General features: G+C 43.5%; 1 long non-coding RNA gene and 1 pseudogene across 7 annotated transcripts; both read left to right on the forward strand.

Moving 5' to 3' along the window:
• The first annotated feature begins 3,506 nt into the window (after nt 1-3,506).
• On the forward strand, nt 3,507-7,344 carry LOC123077924 (uncharacterized). Of its 7 annotated transcripts, none has more exons than XR_006436915.1 (5): nt 3,507-3,887; nt 4,053-5,303; nt 5,401-5,804; nt 5,915-6,079; nt 6,298-7,344. It is a non-coding gene; the product is annotated as an uncharacterized lncRNA (long non-coding RNA). The 7 variants fall into 7 exon arrangements; XR_006436916.1 differs by having other exon boundaries at nt 5,401-5,490; nt 5,592-5,808; nt 5,915-7,344; XR_006436912.1 differs by having other exon boundaries at nt 5,401-5,490; nt 5,592-5,804; nt 5,915-7,344.
• Nucleotides 7,345-11,357: 4,013 nt separating this feature from the next.
• LOC123076206 (UDP-glucose 6-dehydrogenase 2-like) lies at nt 11,358-13,924 on the forward strand (annotated as a pseudogene).
• The last annotated feature ends 1,195 nt before the right edge of the window (nt 13,925-15,119 follow it).

The following is a 15,119-nucleotide window of genomic DNA, read 5'->3' on the forward strand; positions in this document are numbered from 1 at the left end:
CGTGCGCATCAATCAGAGACGAAGGCCAGGTATGTATGCAATTAATTCAAAGAGATTTACTGATTTACTTTAATGTCTACTCAGGAAGTATGTGACAGGGATGTTTCTCCACTGACCCCTGGATCATGAACGCTAATTACAGTTGCGGATCTGCATATGTGTGACTGGGATTTTATGGCTGCTGCATGGCATTGGGCAATATGGTGGAATTGTTGTGGGATTTTGGATGTCTTTGCGGGTTCACAGAGATAGATGTAGGTGAGTTTCTTCTGTGCTTATGATTGTGTTTGATAATGCCTCGTTCAATGAGCGTGCCATTCGACCAATTGCGATCATTTCATGGCTGATGCGTTGCCACTTGGGCCTCAGCCTGTCTGTGTGAGATGTTCCAGCCCCAGCGAGTGTTTCTGTAATAAAATTTAGAAGATTATGGTTAATAGATAGTCCCACATTGTTTACTTGTAGACAGTCCCACCAATTTAAATGTGTTTGTGAGTTGACGACAACAAGTAGCATCAAAGGAGTTGGTCAAAGATGGAATAAATGGAGCGGGAGATGCTACCTCAAGAATCAAAGGAATTAACAAAGAAAGAGAACAGAGGGAACTCAGGCGATGTCATGGCCCGAGCAGAGGCAGTGGTCGACTGTGGGAGGGCAAAAGAATAGAGGGAACTCAGGCGATGTCATGGCCAGAACAGAGGTGGCGATGGACTGTGGGAGGGTGGGCCGGCAGCGGGCAAACTTGGGCGGCGTTGGTTCACCATCGAGGTCAGGGGAGGGAAGAAAAGGAAGGAGAGGAGGCGCGGAGGAGGAGCTCGCCGGCGGCAACGCCTTGCCAGAGGCGCGGGCAGTGGGGGAAGCGAGGAGATCGGGGCATGGGGGCTAGCGTGCCTGTATGGCGGCGCAAGAGGGAAAGGGTCGAGAGAGAGAGGAGAGGAATTTTAGGATCGGTCTGCTCTAGGTTTTTTTTTGAGCAACTTCTGTTAGGGTAAGAGAAACAGGAGATGGGCCTTTGCTAGACCAGCTAGGCAAGTGGGCCTCTCTCTCTCTTTGCTGTTTTTATTTCTTTCTAATTTAGAATAAACAAAGAACTAAAAGAAGCGAGGAAAATTCCCCTCGAGTTTTGAAGTGAGGATATTTGCCCTGGATCAATTTAAATGTGCTTAATCCAGGAACATATAGGATTTGGTCATGATGGAGGAATTTAAATTTAATTGAAAACAAATGTACACGGATCACTATGCCTCAGAGCTAGCCGAAACGCGGTTCACTCGATAGAAGATGGGCAAGTTTGGTAAAATGATGAATATACACAAAGAAATACTCCCTTCATCCCAAAATTCTTGTCTTAGATTTCTCTAGATACGGATGTATGTAACACTAAAATGTAACTAGATACATCCGTATTTATAGACAAATCTAAGACAAGAATTTTGGGACGGAGGGAGTAGTAGATGGGCAAGTCGTGTACACAAGGAAAAACTCATGAATTTATTTCCATCACGGAAAAATACTCCCATGGTTCCCGCAAGCACATCGGTTGATTTCAATTAGAAAAACACACCGTGTATGTTGCTGCCAAAAAAATAAAGAGGAATAACCCAGTATGGACTCGACGGTGAGTGATGCAATGAGGAAGCACGCCATGCTCCTCAGGTTATTCCTCCAACGACACCTGATAAACGCTAGCTTCAAGACGATAGGAATAGGAATACTCTAGGACCAATCTGTCGAGAAGCATGGTCGGCGGTGAGTGGGAGCCAAGACCACCATGCCATGCACACATACCACCATCCGCGTCAGCAGTTGCCACCGTCTACAAGCGTTTGTAAGAACATGAACATATGTCCATGGGGATGGGAGCCGAGCCGAACACCCATATAAAATTGTATAAAACTCACGGGCACTCACAAAATTGATGTTTGGAGCAACGATTTGAGTGTATTTTCTCTTTTCTAAATTTAAAATTAGATGCAAACAATCAAAACATCTTTAAAGAATAGGTTAAAACAATCAAAACATGTATGCTCTACATGAAAAAAAATAACTGCACATTTGAGTTTTTGTTTTCTTTTTGCAAGAAACAGTCATATTTCGGGTACAAAGACCAAGGAAGACCATGTAAAAAAATACAACTACAAGTTAGAAAATCCACACTAGAAGTAGATACTCTGATGCACCCACCCATACATGTATAAGCTCCAAAAAAATAAAACAATATGCAAAGAATTTTTCAGCTTTCGGGCTATAAGCATTAGACATTTTCAAAAGAAATGCTGAATGTTAGTATCAATTGAATCAATTTGACCTTAACACAGTGCAGGTACTGTTAAATCTGTAGTTGTAATTTATTCATCTGTAACTTGATTTTCTTTTCACTTCTGTTTTTATAAATTCATGTAGTCGGCTATAATAATGATATTTTTTTCTTTTGAGAGAGAAATTGTGTGTCTGCTCTGGTTTCAGTTTTAACGTCAGCTCGTTACAATCCGTAACTACTTATAGACTACTTCATCCGGATTGGTTTGCAACTTTGTGTACAGACTGCTTCAACACTTCTATTTTCTATAGGACTTGGATTAATAATCTCCAACAATATGGTCATGCTTCTTATATTCACTTTCAGTTCTAAATACATTTGTGCTTTTCTCTATGTTGTACTACTAAACTATGTGTGCTAAACTGAACATAAAAATGTGATGGGGTGGTGGTTTCAGCCATAGAAAGAATTGATTTGGAGAACAAAGGAAATTTTCGACGGACGAAGAACTCGCTCGAGATGCTTCAGTGATGATTTTATATAGCATTTTATCTAAACCTGGGTTCCTTCTTTCAGACTGGGCGGTGCCATATGATGTGAAGCCGGTGTAATAACTTTTTCATTTGGCATCAGTGGACAGTGGTGATGTGGCAACCTTTTAGACAATTTGCCACCTGTAACACAATGTAAAACCTCATACGAGCTGGTTGCCTTCTTGGTAGTTGTTGCGGCTTCTGAATTAAGTGTACCACTATGTTTAAAACGCCATGATCAGAAGCTATGGTGGGTGTACCAATTGTGGGTGGCTATTCCTAAGATTGATTCTTATTGGGTCAGGGGCATGTGATTTCGTTCTCCCGGTGCAACGCACGGGCCCTTTTGCTATATATATATATAATAATAATAATAATAATAATAATAATAATAATAATAATCTATCCCTAATAATAAAGCATATTCCCTTATATATATATTAATATTAATATTAATATTAATTTTTAATAATAAAGCACGGATTGACTTTATCGGGTTCACCGTCACAATACGCTTTCTTTCTGTGAATTTACGTTTTCACTTTAAATTTAAAACACCACGTCGCAAAATTTTCGTACGTACTACATGATCTGTCCCGCACTACTACCTGGGCCTTGCCCTGAGATCGTCTCACATGGCTGAAGCATTGCCACTTGGGCCTCAGCCTCATAAGTCAGACCCGAACAGGTACCGAGGAGAGAAAAGAAGAAAAAAAGCCACCAGCGCCTCGCACGAGCACGACCCTGCCCCTCGATCCCATCTACACCTCCTTCCCGCCGCCACCTCCTGCCCCGCGCCGCCCGCCCCACACCGCCTCGATCGGGACCGCGTCCCTCCCCAAACGACGGCAATGATGGAGGGCGCCGCCCAGCTCCTGGCCGACGGATTCGCTGGCTCCCCGCACCTCGGGGCCAGCCCCTCCCCCGTGCCGAGTCGAGCATCGACTTGGAGGCCCCTTGGGGCTGCCGCCGGTGCGGGAGTCCCGCGCGGCCGTGCGGGCTGGGGACCGATTGGCGGGGCCCGTGGTGCGACGCTCGATGGATGGCCTGCACAGCGCGGACGACTGCTTCTCTCCCAGGAGGGCCATAGGCAGGTAAGGACGGACGGCGGCTGAGATTGGGTCTCGCCTTCTTCTCTGGTTATGAAAGATTGGTTCTTTGGTGCGTTTTTCTGGGTGGGCGGCCTCGCTGAATTGGTTGCCTTTGTTTTTCTGTGCCCGTCTGTGTCGTCGGATTGGATGGCGTCGGTGCCGCCGCAGCCACTACATGTCGGAGCTGTTGCAGGAGCACCAGAAGCTTGTCCTGTTCACACAGGTGCTACCAATCTGCATCAAACTGTTGGGCCACCGTGAGAGCCTCGATTCGCTCCCTCGCCGCCGCCCGGTCTACCATTATTGGCCTAGGTCTGATTGCTTATGTTTCTCTCTTGTTGATGCAAACTTGCTCTGCTTGACTCTGTTTTGGCCTCAAGGCATCTCACTTGTCACATATTGTTATCAACTCAGGTATGGTATCTGGAAAAAATTTATTCTACCAAGAGAACATTTCTTACTTTGGTTTCTAGGCAATATGAAAGTAATGAGTAAACATAACCCGCTGAAACAAAAACATGGTGAAGTAGCTGACTGTAGATTTTGCTTGGAGATGATACTGTTCACTGTCCATATTTTGTTTGTATGGTGGCTGTACTTTGTAACGCTAGCATGGATGTCTGTTATAAAATATACAGTATCTAGATTTTTGCTGGGTAAAGAAATTTGCAGCTCTGAATACTTTATATTTCCCAGTTGTTCTTAATTTCGGCAGTATGCATGGGAACGCTGGGATGACGTGTTTCAGAGAATTCAGTGGCTTGGTTCAACTATACAAGGATCATTTCAACGCAAAGGACTCTCGTGTTACATCCTATTGACCACTGCAGTGTGTACTCCTGGAATTGATAGCGAATGAAAGCGCCATAGACATTGCAGGAGAGATAAAATTTCTATATGTTATTAGGTCTCACCAATTTGTACTGCTGTTCACTCTGTAGTCTGGGATTAATTAGCTGTGCTGCAAGGATTCCAACTTTAAAAGTCATGCTGCAAGGACAAGTCCTCTGTATGATTCTTCAGTACAGTTCAAAATAAATCACGATGCAGAGCAGATTCAGTCTTTTGATTTTAGACAATGAAGAGTTTCATTGCTCTTAAGGTCTTTGTTTGCCTTTTTAGGGGAGGTCTTTGTTTGCTTGGATTGATGCGCACGGTTGACACAATTTACAAAAAATTTTGACTGACGGCATAGACCATAGTTTCAGTTTTACAATGTGTCCAAAGAGAGTATAATACTGATGCACCATTTATTTCAGAGAAGAAAAAGGTTCCATGAGGGTGTCTATTACAGAACTGGAGAAAGAGCTCGCCTACCATGCATGTTGCCTGGTCCGATGAGCAGTGCTACGCCAAGTGCCCTGTCAGAGTGCAGCCGCACAACGTTGCCTGCTGTTGAGGACCCCGGAGCCTAGACAGGTAGCCACCACTGATATGATTTTTGTGAACTTGTTTTCTTCAGTAAATCAACCATTTGATGATGTCTGCCAGTTAATACCATCCAAATTTTCTGCAGTTAGCTCGGCAACTTCCAGCCCCCCACCGTCTTTCTTGACAGCCACGGCACCCATCTTTTCGTCTATGCCTCATTGGATGCACTTCCATTGTATGTAATGTTAGATATACACAATCATAGATACATATATGATCTTCCACCTCGGCTCCTATACTGATAAGATTTGTGTTGATACATGATTCTCAACAAAGTGTGCTACCAAACTTTTTCACGAAAAGTGTAGTACCAGTTGGTGTGATATCATGTCCTCAGCAACGCCCCCGATGGATTGACCATGACCATGTTGTTGCCTGGAATCTTTTTTCATGATGATGTCGCTATTCGTCATCCCACAGTTTATGCGGTGGAGCGTCAACGACCTCAGCGTGTTGCAGGAGAAGACCATGAATATCGGCAAGAAAGATGTAGGTGCTGTGCTTGAATTCTTCTAGGATTTTTGAACTAGCGATTGATTTTCTTTTGCCGCTATCTCATGTCATATCAATTTGTGTTGCATTGCACATGTGTCATACAGGTTGATCAAGGAAGGTGCAACACTGTGGTGTGAGTTGAACACAAGCATGGCCTACAATCTCGACGCCCACCATCCATGTGCCTTGCAAGCAGCAATTGTTCACATCCTTGATATTTGTCACTGCCCTCTTCTCATCTATCCCGACAGTCTCGGTGTCCAGGCAAGGTATGTCTATGTCAGTTGAACTGTCACTCGAGTTACAACAATTCCAATCTTTTTTCTATATTTATCTACCATTATCCCAGAAGGGAAACATAATACTAAACTGCCATAAAAAATATTTGAGGGCTTACATCATCGTTGAGGTCAAATTTGTATCTTTATTATCACCCTAATAAAACATGGTTTTGCTAATTGACTTCATCTTATTTCAACTTTGTTAGTTCAGTTCACGTGCTCTGTTAGAGACCAACCCCAATGTGTATGCTACAACCACTGAAAGAAGTATGTTGCCTTGATGTTTTTAATTCAGTTAATTTGTATTAATTGTGTGGCATCATCATGCAAGGTAAATGCAGAGCTATACTTTCTATTCTCGTGCCTTCTATTAAAATCATGCAGATGCTCAGGTCATCGTTGTTCATATGTTTTGACTCTTGTCGAGCCTCTTCTGTGAGGCACACATAGTTTGGGAGTATGCCTATGGCAATTTATCTATTTCCATGATTGAAGAGACATTTTTAAATTGAACAAAACAAATTATATGAGAGGCATATGTTTTGTTTTTGCTGTCCCAAACTACAGAGAGCCTTGCAAATTTCCAGGACTCTGTTTCCTCTTGGAACTCTCCTAACTATGCATTCTTGATCACTGTCGAACATTGATCGACAGACTGCTCTGTTTACAAACTCTATTTTTTCTAGGTTTTCTTGTGAAAATTGATGATACCCCAATGCAGAGCCTTTTGTAGCCTTGTTGCTGGTGACAGATTTTAGACCATAACCTAAATGTAGGCATTAAACACAACAAGGTCAGGATATGATAATGGCCCAAGGTCGTGCCGACAAATCTGGAAATACTCTAGAACAAAATAATAATCTGGCAATGGCCCAAGAGAGCTGTTAGTTCTTGGATTTTTGTACCCTCATGCTAATACTTAACTGTTACAATTTTTATTGTTCTTCTCATTATATGTACCTAATAATGATTTAGTTCATTTCTGGATGCTTGGACTAAGTCACTGCCAACTTTCTGTAACTTACAGCCTTCGCTTCTTAAGGAATTGGAGCACTACACTCCCATTTGTTAATAGTTACACATGGTGTACGCCTGTATGAGTACTCAATGTTGTTGTCTGATGTCTGTACATTTGTTTGAGCACCACACGATCTCATGAAAGATTTGTATTGCTCATCTTAGTCCAAACTGATGATGATGTGTTTTTTTGTATGGCCTAGAGTGTATATGGTTATCAAAAGATAACGGAACGACACAAACAGTAGCGTCATGGCATAAAACCAGAAAAAAGATAGTCTAAAACAATGGTTCAACCAGTTCAGAATAATAATGATGTGTGCTCCACACTTGAGTACAGTTACACTTCTCAAGGTTTCTCTTTGCATGTCAATGGCAGTGACCATTCTGCTGCTGCAACAAGAGAATCTGTCTGTATAAAACTCAAAAGCTAAGTCTTGAAATTCCTGACAGGAATACAAATTTGTGCTCTGAAACCTAATATGGAACTACTTAGTATACACTTTCATGCTCTTTATTTTCTACTCCCTCCGCCTAAATATAAGTATTTTTAGATATTTCAATATAGACTACATACGGATGTATGTAGACATATTTTAGAATGTAGATTTGAGTAATATTCAAACAAAATGGTTTGCAGAGAACAGTGTTCAGTGACTTAGATAACTTTAGTGAGCTGATGGAGTGGTTTACTGGAATTTACAGTTGCACTATTACATGATCTGATGAGGAAGAGAAAAGAGAGGAGGGAATGGCAAATGGAGTGAGCCGATTGGAAGGGTGCCGAGTATGGTGCGTACATGTCAGCGATGGTAGTCAAAACTTGATGCTGAGTGCTGATGGCATGGTTACGTGTTTGGAATTCAAAGTGTGCACGTGGGAGGGTTACGAATGACCTGTTTCGTTGATGGTGATAATGTCCTTTTTTTGCATGTAGATTGTGATAATGTGTTTTGATTGGAGACACATGGACAGTGGGTAAAGGAAGAAGTAGAAGGGTGATTTGTGTCAAAGCACTAGAAGATAATGTCCCCGTGAAATTGGATTAAAAAATTATTGCATAATGGCACGGGGAGTAGGTTATATTTCATTTTTCGCCCGGTGCAACGCACGGGCATTTGTACTAGTCCCTCCCTAATATAATAATAAAGTACGGATTGACTTTGTCGGGTTCACCGTCACAATACGTTTCTTCCCGTAAATTTACGCTTTCAGTTTTTTTTCCGGCTTTGTCCCGCTTAGATGATCTATATTATTATTGTTTTTTATGACGGATTGACTTTGTCGGGTTCACCGTCACAATACGCTTCTTCTCGTAAATTTACGCTTTCAGTTTTTTTCCGGCTTTGTCCCGCTTAGATGATCTATATTATTATTGTTTTTTATGAGGTGGTACTAATTTTTGACGCACCACACCTGATTATATATTTTCGTCAACATTGCCTCGCCAGCAATAATGGGCCTCCGCCCCTGCTGTAATGGGCCTTGGCGCATCTGACCGACAGGGGCTAGCATGGGATTTTTGAAAAGCAGCAAAAAATAGACGCCATGCAGAATACTGGGGTCGAACTCAGGACCTTTCGTTCAGTCTAGGAGACACCAACCACTGAGCTAGCACATGCCATGTTTATTACTTCCACCTCGCTGTCAGAAAAGGATTTGCAGCTGTTCATATACGTTATGGTCAACAAGCAAACGTGGGGAACGAGGAAAGGAACATTGTTGTGACTAAAGGATGTGAGCTAAATAAACAAGATGGGGGGGGGGGGGGGGGGGGTGTTGTGCACGCTCCATGACAAAAAACAGAGGATTGTGTGGGCTGCCCCATCATTTAAAAGAAAGAGGATTTGTAGGCTACCTCAGTAATTAAAGGCAGAGGATTATGGGCTGCATAAAGAGTATTTAAACAAGATGAGGTCCGAAGGTTGCCGCTGCATGCTCTGTCTGTCCGCCCCCACCACACAACGCTCTGACGATCGAAGCTGCATTCCTACTCCGACTGCTAGGCCACGTGTTGCTGCTGTTGTGAGATGCGAGACTTCTGCCGTCAACCCACCCCGCACAGCAAGAGATGTCCCAGTGTATGCTACCACCGCACAACATGAGCCGTCCCAATTTATGCGACCACACGAAGCTAGACTGCAGCTCAACTTGGTTCAACTCTGTCTTTTATGAGAAGTTTTGTTGCTGTTGTCTATATGGGTTTGTGCTGACATGGGATAAATAGAAAATGCAGAGGCCCGTGGTTCGATGTGAAGGGATAAACTCATTGATTTTTATGTTGTGCTATTAGTCTGTAATTTTTTAATAGAAAAAAATAGTGCATCTATTACGTTACCCATCATTTCTTCATGCAAATAATCTGACTTTAGGAGAAACAAAAAATAACTACATTTATCTAGATTTTGGCCTACACCTCCGTGTCATGGCCGGACGCCACCGTTCGGATGTTGTTTTGATGTATAGACTAATTTCTCCCGTTGCAATGCACGGGCATATTTGCTATAATAATAAAGCACGGATTGACTTTGTCGGGTTCACCGTCACAATACGCTTCTTTCCGTGAATTTACGCTTTCAGTTTGAATTTAAAACATATAAGCGAGGTGGTACTAAAGATTGATTTATTATTAGGAAAAGATTGATTGCGTTAAAGATTGTTGGGCCGTCGGTCGCTTTCCAAATTGGGCTGGGCCTTCCTTCTCCTATAAAAAATTTGATGCGTTAACCACCAGACTGAGTCTCCTTCTTCTATTCAACTCAAAAAAAAAGAGTCTCCTTCTTCTATCATCGATCGATCTGCTACTTCCTCTCTACTTTGCTTCTTTCTTTCTGCACGAGACGTCCCCGATAGCACATCGATGTAGTTCAGCAGCAGATCAGGTTTCCTTCCTCGTCTTTGATCCAACCTGTTCTCCTTCCTCTTCTTTCATCCAATCTTTCCACTTTTTGATCTAATCCTCCCTGCACCCAAAACCATCTCTAACACAAACTACTTCGTGCACCCATGGGGTGTCCGGCAGGGACTCCGGCAGGGTCACCTTTCTCCTAATAATGAGTAATAAAAACTGGTATGCCCGTGGGTTCAATCTCCTCACGTAGAGAAGATTTTATTCGTTCATCGTTTTTGTATGGGGTTCGTCCTCCTTCGGTCCTGCAGCGCCGCGTCGTCGTGCAAGCCGGCTTGTCATCAGCCTTGCGGCAGCACAGCTCACGACAGCGCCGCCAGCTTCCTCCACGGTCCGCGGCTTGCAGCAGCTCGCAACACTGGGGGGCGACAACAACCCTCTCCTCTATTGGCCCGCTCGCAGGCGCCGCCGCCTCCTGTTTGTTTTCTCCAGTGTGGATCGAACGCAAGCAACGAGAGCCTCGGGACAGCGAGTAGCAGCCAGAGAGGGGGGTGTCGGTGAAGTCAGACGGCGAGTAAGCAGCCAGCGCCAAAAAGGGCCGCGCTATACCTGCGCGTCGATTGCTCGGATCAGATTCAGAGGGGAGACCTGCAGGTTGCCGGTGTGTGCTCAGATCGGGTATCCATAGTTCCATATGAATCAGGAAGAGGAGGCGGTTAGGAATTTGGACAGGTCTAACAATTCAGTTTTGATGGGATCAGATCGGCGGGTGGCGGCCAACAGGTGATGACAATTAATCCCTCCCTGATATGTCCAATTACACAGTCAACAAGGCGTACTGCTAATCCAATAAATCCAGTGTGATCCATGGTGATCGAAGACCAAAAGCTTCCCTTTGCAGTCTTTCAAGCAAAGAATTCCGTGGAAGTCTAGGACATATATATACCTGTGCAGTTTCTTCCATGTTGATCCGTCAGTTGCTCGGCAGCATATGCGTTGATGGATTCCAATTCTACATGCCAGATCGATTGTTCCAATTCTACATGCGTGCACATATTGACTGCTCTAGGCTTGATCGCTCAATTGGGATTTCCAGAAAAATAAATTAGGATTATGTACAGCAGATCACATATGCTTCACCTTGCATCATCAGGGCAGCGCTGCCGTTGCACTAACTACAGTCATCAGCAACGTCCCATGATGCTATCCAGTGCACAAGGAGAGACACTATGCATGTTAGAATTCTGGTTTCTATTAACCGTAGGCAAGAAACTGGATGGATATGCCTGCATCCATATACGAGCAAATGGGGGGTCGGCAAAAAACAAAAGGGGCATATTGATCACCTGATTAACAACATTGCCAATCCTGTGCTCGAGTTTTATGGATTTCTATGCGTACATGACCATGACCAACGGGATTCAGCAGAAATACAGAAGGTGCACGGTATTAACTAATTCCAGTGTAGATTATTGCGATTGCTCGGAATAAAAGACATAGCTTTTTTTTAATCCTTAGCTGGTTGAATTTCATAAAATATCATGCACATAAAACTACACGTCACTTAAGTGACCTTACAGTATAGTGTGTATTTTTCTTAAACTAGCTGCTTTTTGTAGGTCTAAATTAAATATAAAATGAGGTTGAGACAAGGATTGTTCATGGTTGGATATTGATCCAAATTAAGGCATAGAAAGATGACATATAAAGATGTAGGAAAATGACTGATGACCTTTTCTCTTTTTGTATGTATAGGAAGTAATTGACTGAATTCATGTTGGAAGTCAACTTCTGTTAGGTAACTACTACATCTCAATCTTTTTGGAGCAATGAGTGTGCACAAATTGATGTAATACAGTTTCATCTAGGTGGATATATTGTAGTTTTATCTACAGTTATAGGAATTTACTTACCTCTGTGGTTTTGATAAAAGATCAAGATGTGTGTATTATATGCATGGTCGACCTAGCTGGAAATTTTTCACAAATGGGTATTATATGGTTGACTTAGCTGGAATTTTTTTTAACAAAATTTCTATGAAATTCATACAGGTATTCTGATTGAGTTTTCCAGTAAAATAATGTCAATCTTTATTACCCCGTTGCAACGCGCGGGCATATGTGCTAGTCTCTCCCTAATAATAAAGCACGGATTGACTTTGTCGGGTTCACCGTCACAATACGCTTTCTTCTCATGTCGTAATACGCTTTTACAATTCGTGTAGACAAAATCAAAATCCAAGGTGGTACTATTCCCCGAGAGCTCTAACAGTCAAGCTTTGGATGAAACCTCGTGTAGGTAATCGGACTGGCCCAGTCGAGCTTTGGCTGAAACCTCGCGTACGTAATCGGGCCGGCCCATAACCAAGAAACAAGAACGTAAAAATAGCACGAAAAACAAAACCACACATGATGGGTTCGATCTCGGGACCTCACGCTAGGTAGCAGGGACGCCAACCACATGAGCTAGCTGTTGATTATGCTCAAATTGCAGCGCCCCTGTTAAAGTAGTTTAGCGACAGGTCTATTTATTTTTCTTAAATATTTTCAACAATTCTTGGAAACAAGTGTGGACGATTTTCCTTAAAATATTTGAATATGAATACGTTTTTAAAATCGTCAATAAATATCGAAAATTCGAACAAAATTTCGAAACCTGAACAAATAGAGTTCTGGTTCGATGGCCGGAGGGGGTGGGTGTAGGTGCCCTGGTGGTGCCTGTTATATACGGATTGACTTTGTCGGGTTCACCATCGCGTCCTTTTTGCAGAAAAGTCCCTGTAGTTTTTAGGAATCAACCCACACTCAAATAAATAACGTTTGTGTGTTGTGTCCAGTTTTTTTTGTTCCATCTGTTCATCTTGGTCTTTCTCGGTATGTTAAACTCCCCTCTCAACGTGGACTCTTAGTTGTAGTCCAACTCTTCATCCCACGTCTCCTCTAATTTCTCTCATAAATATCGGTTTAATACACATCTCCAAGGCACGGATCGCCGGCTGCAATAGCGACCGGCTCCCCATCTACGAGACCGGCCCTGACGACGTCGCCAAGCAGTGCCGCGGCCGCGGCCGCAACCTCTTCTTCAGCACCGACGTCGGCGAGGCGGACTTCGTCTCCGTCTCCGTCAACACCCCCCACCAAGAGCCGCGGCCTCGGCACCGGCAAGGCCGCGCGCCGATCCTGACCTACTAGGTGAGCGCACGCATGATCGTCGACATATCCCACTCCAACAAGATCATGGTCGAGAAGTTCACCGTGCCCGTCACCGTCAAGACCGCCAAAGCCATCAAGAAGATCCTCACCCACAACGGCCATGGCGTCCTGAACCAAATCCTGTCCAATCGGGAGGTTCCTCGCTGAGGGCACCGCCGTGAAGGTCCTCAAGGATGTCTACGTGAAGGTCCTCAAGGATGTCTACGTGAAGGTCCTCAAGGACGTCCATGGAGGCAGGCCGCAGGTCATCGGCATCAACGACTGCAAGAGCCGCTTCATCTACCGCGTCGTCTCCTCCATGTTCAACACCGTCGCCGTGAAGAAGGTGGCCATGCTAGGTTCGCCTTCAAGAAGGATACCGGTGACACCCGCGAGACACCGGTCATCGACATGTGCCTAGGTCTGCTTGGCGACAAGGCCGTCGTTAGCATCTACGACCCGCAGGTGAGGCGTGACCTCGCCATGAACAAGTTTGACTGGGACCACGCGCACCCTCGCCACCTGCAGTCGGTGGGCCGTGGGCGAGCCCGCCGGGCAGCCCGTCACCGTCACGTCGGACGCGTACGAGGCCGCGATGCGCACGCCGTCTGCATCCTGACCGAGTGGGATGAGTTCAGGAGCCTCGACTGCTGGCGCATGTACAACGTGATGCAGAAGCCGGCTTTCGTCTTCGCCGTCGCAGGATTCATCATCTATGCAATTGGCAAGCCGCTTGACCAAGCCCAGTGGCTCAAGGTCATGCCAGCCGTCGCCTGAGGCGATGCACACTGATAGCCGCGCGTCGACGAGCGTTCTTCTTACTAATTAATAACAACAAAAAGCATCGATGAATTTTAAGAGAAGTCTTATGTTATAAAAACCGAAAATCTCATAGATAGGAGGACTTATCTGTAGAACTTTTCTGTTTCCCCCGTCAAGCAGACAAGACAGAAGCATCCAAAGGAGTTATTAGTACGGAGGAGAGGGCCTAAGCAAAAGCAGGGGCAGATCAACGAGGTAGTACTTGCACTATATGTTTCATGCGAGCTTAGTGCATTCTTATTCTATTAGTTAAATTTTAGATTTGTACAGCTATGTTTCATGAGAGAGGACATACTTTTACTTCCTATTCTCTGCTGGATTAGTTCCAAATTACAAGGATACAAGTGTTCAAAAGTTAACTAAGTGAAACACTGAACATGTTAGTTGATGACCTCCGACTAGCAGTTATGTTCTTCTCTCTTCGGGTTGTGTGACATGGATTACTGAATTTTAAAGAATATATATGTTTTAGCATTTTTTATGATGTTTTGTTCAAGCAAAGAAGAAACGTAACTAGGCTAGAATTTTTGGAAGACAATATCCGTATAATATGTCTTGCTGTAAATTAATTATTGTATTTATGGCTTTTCATTGTGAGAGTTAGATGACCTGAAACTGTTAAATGAGATGTGTTTAATTTCACCCCACAAAAAAAAGATGCGTTTAATTTCAGTTATCAATCTCTAAAGTTGGATCCCTTGACCAGTCTGCGATTTTATATATGTTGTGCCACATATCTTATTAAAGATTTACCGTCTTCAGTTCATTAAATCAGTTTTTCTTCTCTCCCACGGATGCTTCATGTCATAAGTAGTTTGCGAGTCATTTTAGTATTCTTGCAGATTTCTGCAATAATGTAGCTGCAACTGGCCGAACATATACTCCTACTAATTTGTTAGCTGCTCTCAAGTAAGGCACTTCTTGAGTTAATCGTTGACGGTCGATATTAAGCATTCAACATTCTAATTATCATTTCGGCAGCTCTATGCACTTCCTAAATTAGTGGTCGGCGATCAATATTAAGAAATCTACATTCTAATTGAGCCATATAATGTACTATATTTCTTTATCCTGATGCCACCAAGTAATCTGCTATGCAGCTTCTCTATCATGGTTTCTTTGAAAATGACTAGCCATAAAAAATAATACA

The sequence above is a fragment of the Triticum aestivum genome, chromosome 3D (genome assembly GCF_018294505.1).
Source record: "Triticum aestivum cultivar Chinese Spring chromosome 3D, IWGSC CS RefSeq v2.1, whole genome shotgun sequence".
Taxonomy (NCBI): domain Eukaryota; kingdom Viridiplantae; phylum Streptophyta; class Magnoliopsida; order Poales; family Poaceae; genus Triticum; species Triticum aestivum.